This window comes from Chionomys nivalis, chromosome 15 (assembly GCF_950005125.1).
Source record: "Chionomys nivalis chromosome 15, mChiNiv1.1, whole genome shotgun sequence".
Taxonomy (NCBI): Eukaryota; Metazoa; Chordata; class Mammalia; order Rodentia; family Cricetidae; genus Chionomys; species Chionomys nivalis.
This window is the reverse complement of record NC_080100.1, coordinates 9,911,044-9,926,033: the sequence shown is the minus strand read 5'-3', so window position 1 is coordinate 9,926,033 and position 14,990 is coordinate 9,911,044. Positions and strand designations below refer to the sequence as shown.

Below are 14,990 nucleotides of genomic sequence, written 5' to 3'. Positions count from 1 at the left end.
CTGTTGGCCATTCAGCTTTTTATTGCACCAGTCACAGCAAATACATCTTCACATAGTGTACTAATGCCTCACAACACATATTGAAGGCTCACTCATTTAATTGGCAACATGGGCTCTTGAGTTGTATAGTTGTTTGGGTTACAATTGTCTTCCTTTTTGAAATGGCATGTTCTCTATACCTCCTATTTTTGAACATGAGCCCCTTTTAAAGCCATGGTCTTCTTTATTATATTCAGCAGACTGACTCTGTCCTAAAACTCCTAGCCCACTTCCTGTATCTCCAGAGAAGTCTTTTGGGCTCAGACATTTGGCCAATTGTGGGGCTTTGAGTAAGGACATCCCTCATAGGCTCATGTATTTGAATGGTCCCAGTTGGTGGCGCTGTTTGGAGGCGTTTAAGGAGGTGCATCTTTGATGGAGGAAGTATGTCCTGGGGGTGGCCTTTGAGAGGTTAAGAACTCACACCATTTCTAATCAACTCTCTCTGTGCTTTTGCTTCAAGATGTGAGCTGTCAGCTTCCTCCTCCAGCCTCCATGTCTCTACTCTGCCATTATGGACTCTTACCCTTTGGAATGGTAAATCAAAATAAACTCACCCCTCTGTAAGTTGCCTTGGTCATAGTGTTCTGTCACAGAAACAGAAAAGTAAAACAACAATTTTCATTAAAAACGTATTTATATTGTCATTGGTGACTTTTTTTAAAAAAATGATTCTAGTATCTCAAACAAAAAATAATAGAGTCCAGGTAGGCAGAAATATGAACATACCACAGGACTTTCCAGAATCTTTCATTTGTTGTATCTTAACATTTTAAATACCAACTGCAGGCAACATGGTAATCCAACTGGTTAAACCTATTTAATATTCTTCCCTTTTTCTTAGCAAGAAAGAGTGTGATTGTTTTGGGCACTGAGTTTAGATTTAAAGACGAGTTACCACCAAGTAGAAATCTTTTTGGAAGTTTTTTTTTTTTTTTTTTTTTTGGTTTTTCGAGACAGGGTCTCTCTGTAGCTTTGGTTCCTGTCCTGGAACTAGCTCTTGTAGACCAGGCTGGCCTCGAACTCCCAGAGATCCGCCTGCCTCTGCCTCCCGAGTGCTGGAATTAAAGGCCTGCGCCACCACCGCCCTGCCCTTTTGGAAGATTTAAAGTAGGTTTCTGCCCACGTAAAAGCTGGCTTCTTTCCAAATTGTACTTGATGAGAATTTTGCAATGGCAGTAAAAAGGATGACCACACATACCTTTAATCCCAGCACCGGGGAGGCAGAGGAAGGCAGGTCTGTGAGTTCAACTCATCTTGGTCTATAGAGCAAGTTCCAGGACAGCCAGACAGAGAAACCCTGTCTCAAAATAAATAAATAAATAAATAAAAAAGAAAGAAAGAAACAGAGCACGAAGGCATGCTTTATACAAGGCAGGCAGTCTTTGTAACCAACACTCATGACAAGACATGATTGATGAGAGGCTATAATGCCATCATCCTAAAGTCAGATCCGTATGATTTCTGTCATTTAGGAAAATGTACTAAAGCAAAGTCTAAATTTCTCGGATAATTTAAGACTATCTAAATATAAATATAACAGTGGGGGAATTATTAGAATGTCAGGTTTTGAGTTCAGTTAACCAGAGTACTCAGTGGTCAATGTTCTAACTGAAGGGTTGCCACACGAGTCTATCCTCAGAAATTAATACAACGTTCCGATGAGGAATTTGAATCCAAAAATTTGTCTCTTGAAGTCCTGTCACAGAGAAGTGACTAGAAGTCCTTGATAGGGTCATTTCCCTCCAAGGGGAAGAGTCCTCAGTGCAATGTCTTTTTTAATTGACAAAATGACCCAGTTATAATTTAGAAATAATAATAGTGTCGAAGTAAAGTGGATAGAAATCTGAGTTCACCTAGTTCTCCGTTTTCTGGGAGTTAATCATGGAAGGATTCTTCATCCTAACCTGAATTTTTCATTAACTAAAAATTTTCCCACTGTAGAATATAATATTTCCCTTCAGCACAATGGCTCCTATAGATCTCTGTTTTTCTAGAATCCCCAGAAATTATACAGAAGTAACTGGTGTTTTCCAAGAGAGATAGAGCTTAGATTTAGAAAACTCAGAGAAGTGTGACTGAAGAAGCTGTGTGTGTGTGTGTGTGTGTAGTATACCATTGTTCAATTAATCACCAGTCCAAACTAAATGAAGGTCAGGGACACAGTGAAAATTCTACACAATAGGACAGATGCTAACAAGTAGATTCAAATATCTATCTATTAAAATAGCCCACTATTACTGTGGAATTTATCAGGAATTCCCCAAGGAGGCATACTTCTTTCTAATAGAAATTTTTCTACTGCTAAGAAGTGGCTTTGATAAGGGAAGATTTCAATTCAATGGGAGGATATAAAACACACATCACTTAAATAAAATCTAATCACCAAATCAAACAGATCATTTAGTACAGGGATGAAAAAGAATCCCTATTCCCTAAGCCAGTTTTTATTACTGTTGTTGAAATACAAGCACCTAGTGTTCTAAGTAGGAAGTGTGCTGGCTACTTTTATGTCGACTTGACACAAGCTAGAGTCATCGGAAAGGAGGGCGCCTCAACGAAGAAAACACCTTAACATCTGACAGTTGGCAAGCCTGTTGAGCATTTTCCTAATTAGCGATTGATGTGGGAGGGCCCAGCCCCTTGTGGGTGTGCTACCACACCCTGGGCAATGGTACTGGTTCTATAAGAAAGACTGAGGAAACCATAATGAGCAAACAGTAAGTAGTTCTCCATGGCTTCTGCGTCAGCTCCTGCCTCTAGGTTTCAGTTCTGCGCGAGTTCCTGTTCTAACTTCTTCCAATAATGGACTATGATGTGGGAGTGTAAGCCAAATAAATGCTTCCTTCCCCACCTTGCTCTTGGTCATGGTGTTTCATCACAGCAATAGTAACCCTAAGACAGAAAGTTATGTTTTAGTTTGATGTTAATGTTTAATTTTTATATAAGGAATTTCTAATAACTTTCACTATGCCAAGTTTTATAAAAATTCATATATACATATGTACGAGATACAGAGAATAAAGTCTCACTGTGCAGCCCTGGCTGTCCTAGACCTGGCCTCAGGTTCTGCCTGTGTCAGCTTCCCGAATGTCAGGATCAGAGGCGTGTGCCGCCACAAACAGCTAGGCACACGCTCTGCTGACGTCTTACCTTCCACAACTCCTATAAAATACTTTGTTTTCCAGTTCTGCCATCACATTTCATTTTCCATTTGTAAAAACCCTTTACTTTAGAACAAAATCTCATTTTATCGTACTAAATTTTTTCCGATATAAAAGCATTTGCCTTTAAGGTCTTTCACCCAAAATATATTCAGTGCTAATGATGTCATATCTCTGATTTATACTTCATGTCTCCTTTCTGCCTTCATTTTCTTTTTTTTTTAAAAAAAATATGACTTTTGAAAATCACCTTCTAACCAAGGCGAAATAACTTTATGTTTTAGTGAAATCCCAGGAACCTGTGTCTAGACCACAGGCAGAATGCTGCCAGTCCTGAACATTTTCTCTTACCAGCACATTGAGATGAACTACTTGTTTAAGTCTTACCACCATGGACAGCTGGAAGCAAAGGAACCAAAGCCTGGCACCTCTGCCTTCATCCTGTGCCAGGGACCTTGTGTTAGGTCAGCTTCCACTTGCATTGGAGTGTCGGTTGCTCAGTGTCTGTCAATCCAGCCCATTTCATCTCAGTCCAAAGAGGAAGGCTCACAGTTTTGGACTCAAACCTGAAGTCACTTTAGATTCTCAGGAGAGTAGAGTTTCCCAACACAGGCCATCCCCCTTGTACGGCCAATTATCCACAAGAGCAGCTGTGCTCAGCAACAATGATCTCCTGAGAACCAGTTTTATCCCCTCAAACAATAATGGCTTCTTAAGACAGCCCTGCAACGCCAGAACTAAGAGCCATCAAGGGGACTACGCCTCGCTTAATCATGTGTGTCTCTTGTACCTCCTCTCAATCCCTTTTCTGGTTAGATTCAAAGCTCCCGTCAGTACCTGAAGACAGACAGGTTATTAGACTCTTCCATATGTCCCCTCACCCCAGGGTCTCATTGACCAAAGTCTCTCCCTTGGTCACTCACCATTCCTCATCTCGTGAATGTGCATAATAGCAATGGTGGTTGAGCTGATTCTGTTGGAGCTGCCAGAGCCAAGACCCTGGCCCACCTTAAATATGGGCTGAGTGTCTAGACCGAACAAGAAAGAGAAAGGAGCAGAAATGTCATATGAGTACGTGGTTTACCTTCTCTGCTTCTTGGTCTACCCGCAGGCGAGGGTTCACGGCTGCATCCTGGTGTGGGTAATTAAACAGTTCTAATAAGGGTGTGCTTGGCTGACTGCAGCCCCCTCTGGTTTTGTAGGTTGGTCTGAGAAGTCCTGATCACTTCACTATCAGGAAATTGGGAAGTTCAATCTGGTCCTCAGGAGACAGCCACTTCTGCTTCAAGATGCAGTTTTACCCTCCTAAATCATTGCTTTCATCCATGTAAGACTCTTTCTGGGACTTTTAAAGTTCCTGTAATCTAGGGTCACTGAAGAGGAAGGGTTAGGACAATGACATGTCTGAGGTTTCAGCTGAAGTAAAGCAGACAGACATAAAATAAAACCAAAGCTCTAACTTCCATCTTGCTTTTAGTTACCTGTGAGTCTAAATGGGAGCGGATGCTTTTTAGGAGAAGCAGCTCCTCCAAGCCAGTTCTGTCCCCTCCCCAAGATAAAAATAAATGACAAACAGTTGCTTTTTGTTAATTGCACATGCTGGGTTGGACTTCCTTCCTCTTACGTCAGTGAAACAGCAACACTGTATCAGAAGTCTGCACCAGTATTTGTAAAATAGTAACTGTATCTAACACTAGCGTGAATGTTACAATTCAGGAAGCATCTTTAATACAGGTTTCATTGTATTCAAACCTGAACTTGTGAACTTGTCGGACTCCCTGGAAGTCTCCTACATAAGCCTACTTCTCTCTCCCATTTATCTTCAAGATTATGCAGTGCTAAAGAATGTGTTGGGTTTAACATAACCCTCGGCTTCATCCATTACTGCAATTTCCTTAAATAAATTATTCTTCAGAGTGCAGATGGCCTCTTTGTGGGTAAGTCCAATCATGGACGCTAGGTGGCACCATAAGTCCCTCTCGTGGGCTGATTTCTAAAAATCCAGCAGTTTTCCATGTACAGCCTGAAGCTTTTAGTAGAGTCCAGGGTGAAGAAACACAGACAAAGTTTCTCTTTTTGTATAGAAAGAACCTAGAAGAAGTTTGTTTTTTAGCTATTGTGAATCAATTGGTAGAGGAACAAAAATCCTTCACAAGAGCCTCAATTGGAGCCCCAGAGCTGTCATTTTTTACCAGCTGGTTTTCTTGAAGAAAGTCTATTGGCTGTCCTCTGTACACCTCACCAGACTGCTGAGATAACCAAGTGAAGCAACTTGTAAGGACGACCAACTAAAACCCCAAGTTCCTTGGTGATAAAAGTACCTGGACAAGCAACTTAAGGAAGGGTTTACGTTGGCTTTCAGTTCCAGGGTACAATTCATGATGGCAGGGAAGTCATAACCACAGGAGGCAGCTGGTTACATGGTATCTACAACCAAGAAAGGAGTAATGGTTGTGTGCACTCAACTACTTGCTTCCCCTTTATACAGTCAAGGATGTCTTCCTACCTCATAAGCCAATCAAGATAATTCCTCACGAGCATGCCTAGAGGCACACCTCCCAGGTGATCCTAGATCCCTTCAAGTCAATCACTATCTTAGTTATGGCTTCAATTGCTGCAATGAAACACCATGACCAAACAGCAAGTTGCAGAGTGTGGTAGTTTGAATGGCCCCGATAAACTCAGAGAATAGCACTATTAGGAGGTGTGGTTTTGTTGGAATAGGGATGGCCTTGTTGGAGGAAATGTGTCACTGTGGGAGCTGACTTCGAGGTCTCCTATGCTCAAGATACCACCCAGTGCCACAGTCAACTTCCTGTTGCCTACTGATCAAGATGGAGCCAGCACCATGTCTGCCTGCATGCTGCTGTGGTCCCCACTTTGAGGATTATGGATTGAACTCTGAACTTTGAACTGCCACCTTAGTTAAACGTTTTCCTTAATAAGAATTGCCATGGTCATGGTGTCTCTTCACAGCAATAGAAACCCTAAGACAGGGAGGAAAGGGTTTATTCCACTTATTCTTCCATACTGTTGCCTATCTTTAAAGAAAGTAAAGATAGAATTCAAACAGGGCAGGATCCTGGAGGGAAGAGCTGATGCAGAGGACACGGAGGAGTGTTGCTTACTGGCTTGCTTCCCATGTCTTGCTCAGTCTGCTTTCTTATAGAACCCAGGACCCCCAGTCCAGGGATAGCACCACCCACCATGAACAAGGCCCTCTCCCGTTGATCACTAATAGAGAAAATGCCTTACAGCTGGATCTCAAGGAGGCATTTCCTCAGTTGAGGCTCCTTTCCTCTCTGGTAACCCTTGCTTGTGTGAAGTTGACACGCAAAAACAGCCCACACATTAAGGTCTCTCTGCCCCTGCTGTTTCTCCTCAATTCCGATTCCTAGGCTTCCATCTGTCAGTCTTCCAAAGTCAAATGACCATGCTGCTTTGTTGTTACTGATGTGATGTTCTGTGCTCTTCACACTTGGCTCCGTTCTACATGATAAGCTACAACTTCTACCACACTGTAGAAAAATCAATAATATAAAAATAATTATTAAAAAATCAATCAAAAGTAATTTCTACATATTGATTTACAACAGAGACCAATAAAAATTGCTTTATCAGTATTGGTTTTCCATTAGTCTTTCTGCTAACATGTGGCACCCAGATAAGGAGTGTATCATTCAGTTGCCAAACCTAGCCTTGTTCCTACAGTAACACTATCTGTTTCTTCATTCGAAATCAATTAAAGCTATTGAAATTTATCTTTATATTTTTTCTTTAATTAACAGTTATGACTGTTACCTTACCAGACATCCAGAACCACCGGGGCTATAGCCCTCAGATTACATAGTAATTGTAGTGAATCCCTCCCCAGTATTTGGAAACTTCAGGCGAATGTGTTTCTGAGTGAATGAAAGATGTTTTTGATAAGAAGGAGACCATTCCCTGGCACACAGTGGGAACTGCAAATAGGAGAACATGTCTTCAGCACAGATCTGTGAGAGTTGGGAGAGTCTTTCTCAACTTGATGTAAGGGCTGGATAAATACACTCGGAACTTTCAAGGGAAAAACACTAATATTGGTTCACTCACTAGATATTTTTATTTATCGTGCCATGCACTAAGGGGAACAAAACTCTCTTCTACTCTTCTCTCATACAATACATTCTGACCACAGATTCCTTCCCTCCACCCCTCCCAGTTCTCCATCCACCTCCCCTCTCCCACAGTTTCACCCCTTTCCCCATCTCCCCACAAAAAAGAGCAGACCTCTTAAGGACATCAACAGAACATGGCACAATAAGATACAATAAAACCGGGCACAAACCTTCACATCAAGGCTGGTTGAGTCAAACCGCTAGGAGGAAAGGGGCCTCAAGAGCAGACAAAAGAGGCAGAGACACCCCAACTCCCACTGTCAGGAGTTCCACAAAAATGCCAAGCCAGCACCCATAACAGACACAGAAACCTAGTGCAGACCCATGGAGCCTCCGTGACTGCTGCTTCAGTCTCTGTCAGCCCCATGAACCCTGCTTAATTGCTCCCTTGGGTCATAATTTCCTGGTGTTCTTGAATCCTCTGGCTCCCACTATTCCTCCTACCTCTCTTCCATGGGGCTCCCTAAACTTCGAGGGGAGGGACCTGATGGAGACCTCCAATCTGGGTTTCCTCTCTCTGCCTCATGTTTGACTGTGGGTCCTCGGCATCTGCTGCCATCAGCTGCCTGAGGAAGCCTCTCTGATGACAATTGGAGAAGGCATCCATCAATGAGTATGGCAGAATGTGACTAGGAATCATTTCATTGATTGATTTTTTTATTTACTTATCTTTGTTTTTGTGGTCAGTCATGTTTGGTTCCACCCTAGGTCTCTGGGATATCCAGCCTCCAGTTTCTGGTCATCCAGACAATATTGGGTGTGGGCTCCCTCTTGTGACACAGGCCTCAAATTAGACATCATTGATTGGCCACTCCCACAAGCTCTGTGCCACCATTAAGGCATGGACAATCAGGACAGTTTGTAGGTCTAAGGTTTTGTGGCAGGGTTGTTGTCCCAGTCTTACCCCTGGAAGCCTTGCCTGGTTACAGAAGATGGACAGTTCAGGCTCTGTATCCCCATTACTAGGAGTCCTCACTAGGGTCACCCTCATAGAGTCCATGGAGTTTCCATATCAGCCCCCAAATGTTCTCCAGTTCCAATTGTCTTTCTCTCTCCATGCCTCCTTCACAACCTGATTGATATAGAAATATACTTTAAATTGGTATGGATTTTGGTTTATTGATACAAATTTAAGGTATATTTTGTTATACTATATGTACATTTCTACTCTTGCTTAAGGTATGTTTATACAGTTCAGTTAAAGTAGCAAATAATCCAATTAAAATGGGGTATGGATTGAAATAACACATCTGTCAACTAAAAGTAGTAAAGCACTGATTCATATTAATGCAATCACAACCCCTGAAACTTGATTTGTGAAAGAAATCAGTCATGAAAGGTTACACTGAATGATTCCAGAATAGACAGATGTACATGGATAGGAGGTAGATCTATGCTTGCCAGAGGATAAGGGATGCAGAATATTGAGTTATCACTCATAGATAGAGGATTACTTTTTGTGGTAGTAAAAATGTTCTAAAATTAGATCGGAATGTCAGTTCAATAGTTTTATGAATTCACGAAAATCTACAGAGTTGAATACATCACAAAAATGAACCTATCATATGCAAACTAACACTAAGACTGTTATTCTTAAATCCCTTCCAATTTTTAAGTAGGAAACAATATCAAGCGAATAATAATTTGTATCTATACTACTGTCACCACAAACAGAAGCCTAGAAGAAAACACGTACCACCGTTTTAGAGCATCCTTGAACACCTGTGTCTCACCACTTTCAGCACCGCGGACAGGTCCCCAACAACCGCCATGTTCTTGGAACAAGCAAGTGAATGGCTAACCAAAGACTGTCAAAATTTTCTAAAAGTGATAATTCTATTATAGTTTTGTTCTTGTTAGCACTTCCATATGTCACGGTAGTCATGACTGACTTATTATGTACATTTTGTGAGCACCTGCATAGGAAACGCAGTATCTGCTATATTATCTCATTTGTGTATGTATTTAACATACATATGTAACTGACTCATTGCCTCTATTAGGATAATTTTCTCATCCAAAACTTGGTGAATTGTTGCATACATGTGATAAAAAATAGACAACTTATGAAATAACTCATATCATTTATGATCAATGAAGTGTTTTTATTGCTGAATTATTGACCAAGTCATCAGGCAATTTATTTTCTTTAGGAAATCATCTCTGACAGTAGAAGCCCAGACAAGTGTCCTGGATATATTCAAGGATTAAGATTGAGTCAACTGAAACCTTTAGAGTCAAAATGAGATTCTTGAGCATGCTTTAGATTGATGCAAATTCCCAAGAAATGGACTAGTTTCTATAGGACATGAAGAAGATTGCCAGTTGTACATCTAATCTTTTATCCTCTGGAATTTGGACCCATGAGGAACTTTAGCAACCAAACTGTAGATTCTACTCCCTTACTATGATCATTCTCTATGATCATTTATAGCCACAAAATTTAACAGGTATGCTAATTCTACCCCCATTTTATACTCTTTGTAATTCTGCAAGATTTACCACTTTAAAGTGAGAAATTGTATATAAGGCAGATAGTGAGACACCTCAACAGTTAAATGTGTTCTCTGAGCTTACTACTCTTGCATAGGACTTAGGATAATTTCCCACCACCTAAAATGAACAGCTCACTGTTGTGAGCCTATAACACTTGTTCCAGAGTATCTAATGCCCTTTTCTGGTTGGCACTGGCACCTTGTATGCATGTATACACACACACACACACACACACACACACACACACAAAGAAAATCTTAAGAAAAGAAGAAAGACATTGTATATTAAAGTTCCATAAAGAGAAAAAAATTGTGTGAAATTATGTAATGTCTCTGACCTTCACAATCCCATCTATGTAGTTAGGTAGAGAAGTGGACAAGATAATCTTCAGAAACCTAACTGTTTATGATCATCTGCCTCTGAGGTGGTTTGAATAGGTATGACCCTCATAGACTCATGTGTTTGAATGCTTAGCCCGTAGGGAGTGACACTATTAGGAGATGTGACCTAGTTGGAGTAGGTATGGCCTTGCTGGGGGAAGTGTGTCACTGTGGGAGTGGGCTTTGAAGACTCAATCAGTTCTCTTCCTGCTACCTGCAGATCAAGATGTAGAACTCTCAGCTCTTTCTCCAGTACCACGTCTGCGTGAATGCCATTATGTTTCCTACCATGATGATATTGGACTAAACCTCTGAAACTATAAGCCAGTCCCAATTAAATATTTCCTTTATAAGAGTTGCTTCAATTGTGGTGTCTCTTCACAGCAATAATACCTAAAGACAGAAGTCTGTGCCAGGGACTTGGGTATTGCTGTGATAGGTCTGACCATACTTTTGTTTGGAGGAATGTTGACTTGGAAGTTTGGATCAGAAAAGCAGTTCAACCCTTTAAATGGGGGCTTAATGGGTCATCCTAGTAGGAATAGGGAAGACAGTGGTGCTGAGAGTGACTTGAAACATGGGGACCTGGGGATCTGACTCAAGAGGTTTCAGAAGAGAACTGGCCTAGAGACTATTCTTGTGGTATTTTGGTGAAGAATGTGGCTGCTTTAAGCCCTTGTCTGAAAAAAAAATCTTCCAGAGGCTAAATCGAAGAGTTTTGGATCAATTCAGTTGGCAGAGGAAATTTCAAAACAGTATAATATTGACTTTGTTATGTGGTTATTAGTGCTCACGCTTACACAGATTTATAAAGAAAAGGAGCAAGTTGAGCTGGGGGAAATACGAAAGGCACAGTTCAAGGAGAAAGAGGGCACTGGGAAGTAGAATGGAGCTAAATCCTGTGTTCTGAGAGATGAAAGAAAAGCCCACTTTTCAAAAGGAATAAAGGAAATGGTGACCTCAGAACAAAATCCAACTTTTGAAAAGAATTAAAGAAAAGCTCAGAACCAGGTGTGGTAGTGCATGCCTTTAATTCCAGCCCTTCAGAGGCAGAGGCAGTCAGATCTGAGTTCAAGGCCAGCCTGGGGTACAGTGAGAGTTCTAGGACAGCCAAGATTAGGCAGTGAAGGGAACTATCTAAAACAGAAAGTTAATGAAGATGTAATTGAATGAGGGAGCCATGCTGCAGCCCCAGCAATCATCAGAACTTGGCAGCTTTGGCCATATGGTTCTGGCTTTAGAGTCAAGGATAGAAGAAAGGAGTTATGGACTCCTCCTCTGCAATGAAGGGAAATTGTTCAGGCATGTGTCAGGGATGTCCCTACATAGAGGCCTAAAGAGGCTGTTGTGTGAAGCTTTGAAGGTGAAGCCTGGATTACCTTGGATAATCCAAAATGCCGGAGATGCCAGAGCTGTCAGATACCTGCTGGGCAGAGCTAAGGGGGTGGAACCAGCCGAAGAGAAAGAATACTGTTGCAGTCAACAAAGCTGTAAGGAGTTGGAGATCTGAAGAGTGCTTTGACATCAGACATGGAGATGCAGAGTTTGGAGTTTGCCCAGCTGGTTTTTAGTCTTGCTTTGGTCCAGTATTTCCTCACTATGCTCCCTTTTGGAACTGCAATGTATGTCCTGTGCAGTTGTATGTTAGAAGTATGTGCAACCTGCTTTTTCATTTTGATTTTACAGGGGAGTAATGTTAGGAGACTGCATGAATCTCAGAAGAGACTTTGAACTTTGGACTTTTAAACAAGTTTGAGACTGTTACAGGCTGTGGGGACTTTTGAAGTTGGACTGAATACATTTTTGCATTCTGTATGGCTACAAACCTGTGGAGGCCTGTAGTTCTTATTCACTCTTCACCTATTGAGGGGCCTGCCACCCAGCTCCCAAATAATTCACACGAGAACTTATTATTTCTTATGAATGCCTGGCCTTAGCTTGGCTGGTTTCTAGCCAGCTTTTCTTAAATTATCCATCTACCTTTTGCCTCTGGACTTCTTCCTTTTTTTACTTCTGTGTGTCTAACTTTCACTCCTACTCCATGGCTGGCTGGGTGGCTGGCTTCTTCTTTTCTCATTCCTTGATCTCTCTTACTTCCTCTTCCCTCTTTTTCTCCTATTTATTCTCTCTGCCTGCTAGCCTCGTCTATCATTTCTCCTGTCTTGCTATCGACTGGTCAGCTCTTTATTAGATCATCAGGTGTCTTAGACAGGCAAAGTAACACAGCTTCACAGAGCTAAGCAAATGCAACATAAAAAAATGCAACACAGTCGGGCGGTGGTGGCGCACACCTTTAATCCCAGCACTCCAGAGGCAGAGGCAGGCAGATCAATGTGAGTTCGAGGCCAGCCTGGTTTACAAGAGCTAGGTCCAGGACAGGCTCCAAAGCAACTGAGAAACTTTGTCTTGAAAAACCAAAAATAAATAAGTTATGCTATTCAGCAAAAATAAAAAAGAATGCAGCACATCTTTGCATCATTAAACAAATGTCCCACCAACATAAATAAATGTAACACATCTTAAAATAATATTCTACAACAGCAGCCAGGGAGGGAAATGTGGTGGTTTGAATAGGAATGACTCCCATAGACACATGTGTTTGAATGCGTGGCCCATAGGGAGTTGCACTATTAGGAGTGTGGCCTTGTTGGAGTAGATGAGGCCTTGTTGGAGGTAGTGTATTACTGTAGGGACAAGCTTTGAAATCTCATATGCTCAAGCTACACCCAATGTGGCACACACTCTCTTGCTGCCTACGGGTCAAGATAGAGAACTCTCAGCTCTTTCTCCAGCACCATGTCTACCTGAACATTACCATGTGCTGCCATGATGATAATGAACTAAAGCTCTAAACTGTGAGACAGCCTCAGTTAAACGTGTCCCTTTATAAGAGCTGCCATGTCCATGGTGTCTCCTCACAGCAACAGAAACCCTAGCTAAGACAGGTGTGGTATTGTAGCATACACGTTTAATCCCAGCACTCAGAAGGCAGGGGCAGACAGAGCCTGCTCTACACAGTGAGTTCCAAGCCAACCAGGGATACATTAAGAGACCCTGCCCCCCACCCATGCAACAACAAAAATAGGCTTAATTCAAATCCATTATCCTACAGGGTTAAGGATGGAGGTCTGATAGCAGCAAGCCAAAAGCAAGGTGTTGGCACGGCCACATCTCTTCTGGGGCTGGAGAGGAGGGCCTGATTCTGCTTTTTTGTAGTTCCTAGAGATCCCAGCATGCATTGCCTGTGGCCTCGTCCTCTATCTTCAAAACTAGTGATGCTCTCATAGCTTACAGTGTCCTCTGACTCAGGAACTCTCGTTTCCTCTTCCACCTTTATGGGCCTGCCAATCACACCCGGGCCACCTGGAGAGTCAGGATGCGTGCCCACGTGTCCATGTTGGACTTCCTTCAAGGTCAGAGTACGGATCCATTAGTCCTTCCTGCACTTGAATTCTACTTTGCCACTGAACCAAAGTCTTCAGGGATTCTGGGATGACACAGAGCCCTCGTGCACCTGGGATGTTACTCAGTCACAAGATTCCACTCATTAAATGGAAATGTAAAGACTAAATAAAACATAGCTCAATGTTTTTATGACAGTTCAAAACTATCATACAGCTGTCCGAATCCATAGAATTTATCTTCTTTTATTTAAATGCACAACATAAGCTGGCCAGGCTCAACAGTCTCCCCACGAAAGGCAAAGATATAAAGAAACTGTACAATATGACAAACAAGTGGCTGTTTGTGTATATACATTTATTTGTGTGTGTATATGTAAACACACATGTACATAAATGCACACAGTATTTTAGTTTAATATTTTGTCTTTATATCCCCACCAAAGCTTCCCCTCCCTCCTCTCATCTCAGTCCTACCCCCCCCCCTTCTTCTTCCTCTCCATTTACTCTTTCTCCTCGGTTTCTCTTCAGATGGGGGCAGGCCTCCCACGGATGTCAGGCAGCCATGGAATATCAAGTTACAGGAGGCACCTCCTCTTCTATTAAGACTGGATGAGGCAACCCAGTGGGAGAAAAGGGTCCCAAAAGCAGGCTACAGAACCAGAGACAGCCCTGCTCCCACTGTTAGGAGTCCCATATATTTGAGTAAAATGCTGCTGTTCCCCTAGGGGCGCAGCGGCAGAAATGCTGCAGGTCCCTGAGTGGCGGCAGTGGGCAGTGGGCCATGAGACCACACTGCAGGTCCCCTAGTGGCAGCAGGCATCAGATCCTGAGACCACATGGCAGGTGAGAGACAGAGACGCATAGGCACACCATGCCATGCAGAGTGAGGTTGGAGGGGAAAGGGGAGAAGGGGAAAGAGCACAGAGAGAGAGAGAGAGAGAGAGAGAGAGAGAGAGAGAGAGAGAGAGAGAGGGAGGGAGGGAGGGAGGGAGGGAGGGAGGGAGGGAGGGAGGGAGGGAGAGAGGGAGAGAGGGAGAGAGGGAGAGAGGGAGAGAGAATATGAATTGGGGAGAGGAGCCATGGCAGCTACCTCTTTGGGAGAGAGACAGAAAGGGAAAGAGCTCAGGCCAGAAGCAGAAGGTCTGCCTGCCTCAGAGGTGGATGGTGGACAAGTGGTGGGTGGGTGGGGCTTGTCTCTTAAAGGGACAGGACAGACCATTACACCATAAGAGGACCAAGTTACACATTTTTCACATTTATGCAGAGTGCCTAGGTCAGTCCCATGTAGGCTCCCTGGTTGTGGGCTCAGTCTCTGTGAGCTCCTATGAGGCCAGGTTAGTTGGTTCTGTG

The 14,990-nt window shown here is 42.6% G+C and overlaps 1 long non-coding RNA gene across 1 annotated transcript in view; it reads left to right on the top strand.

Moving 5' to 3' along the window:
* LOC130887310 (uncharacterized) overlaps positions 1–14,990 on the top strand; it is a 49,522-nt gene that overhangs the window by 13,231 nt on the left and 21,301 nt on the right. The window lies entirely within an intron of this gene.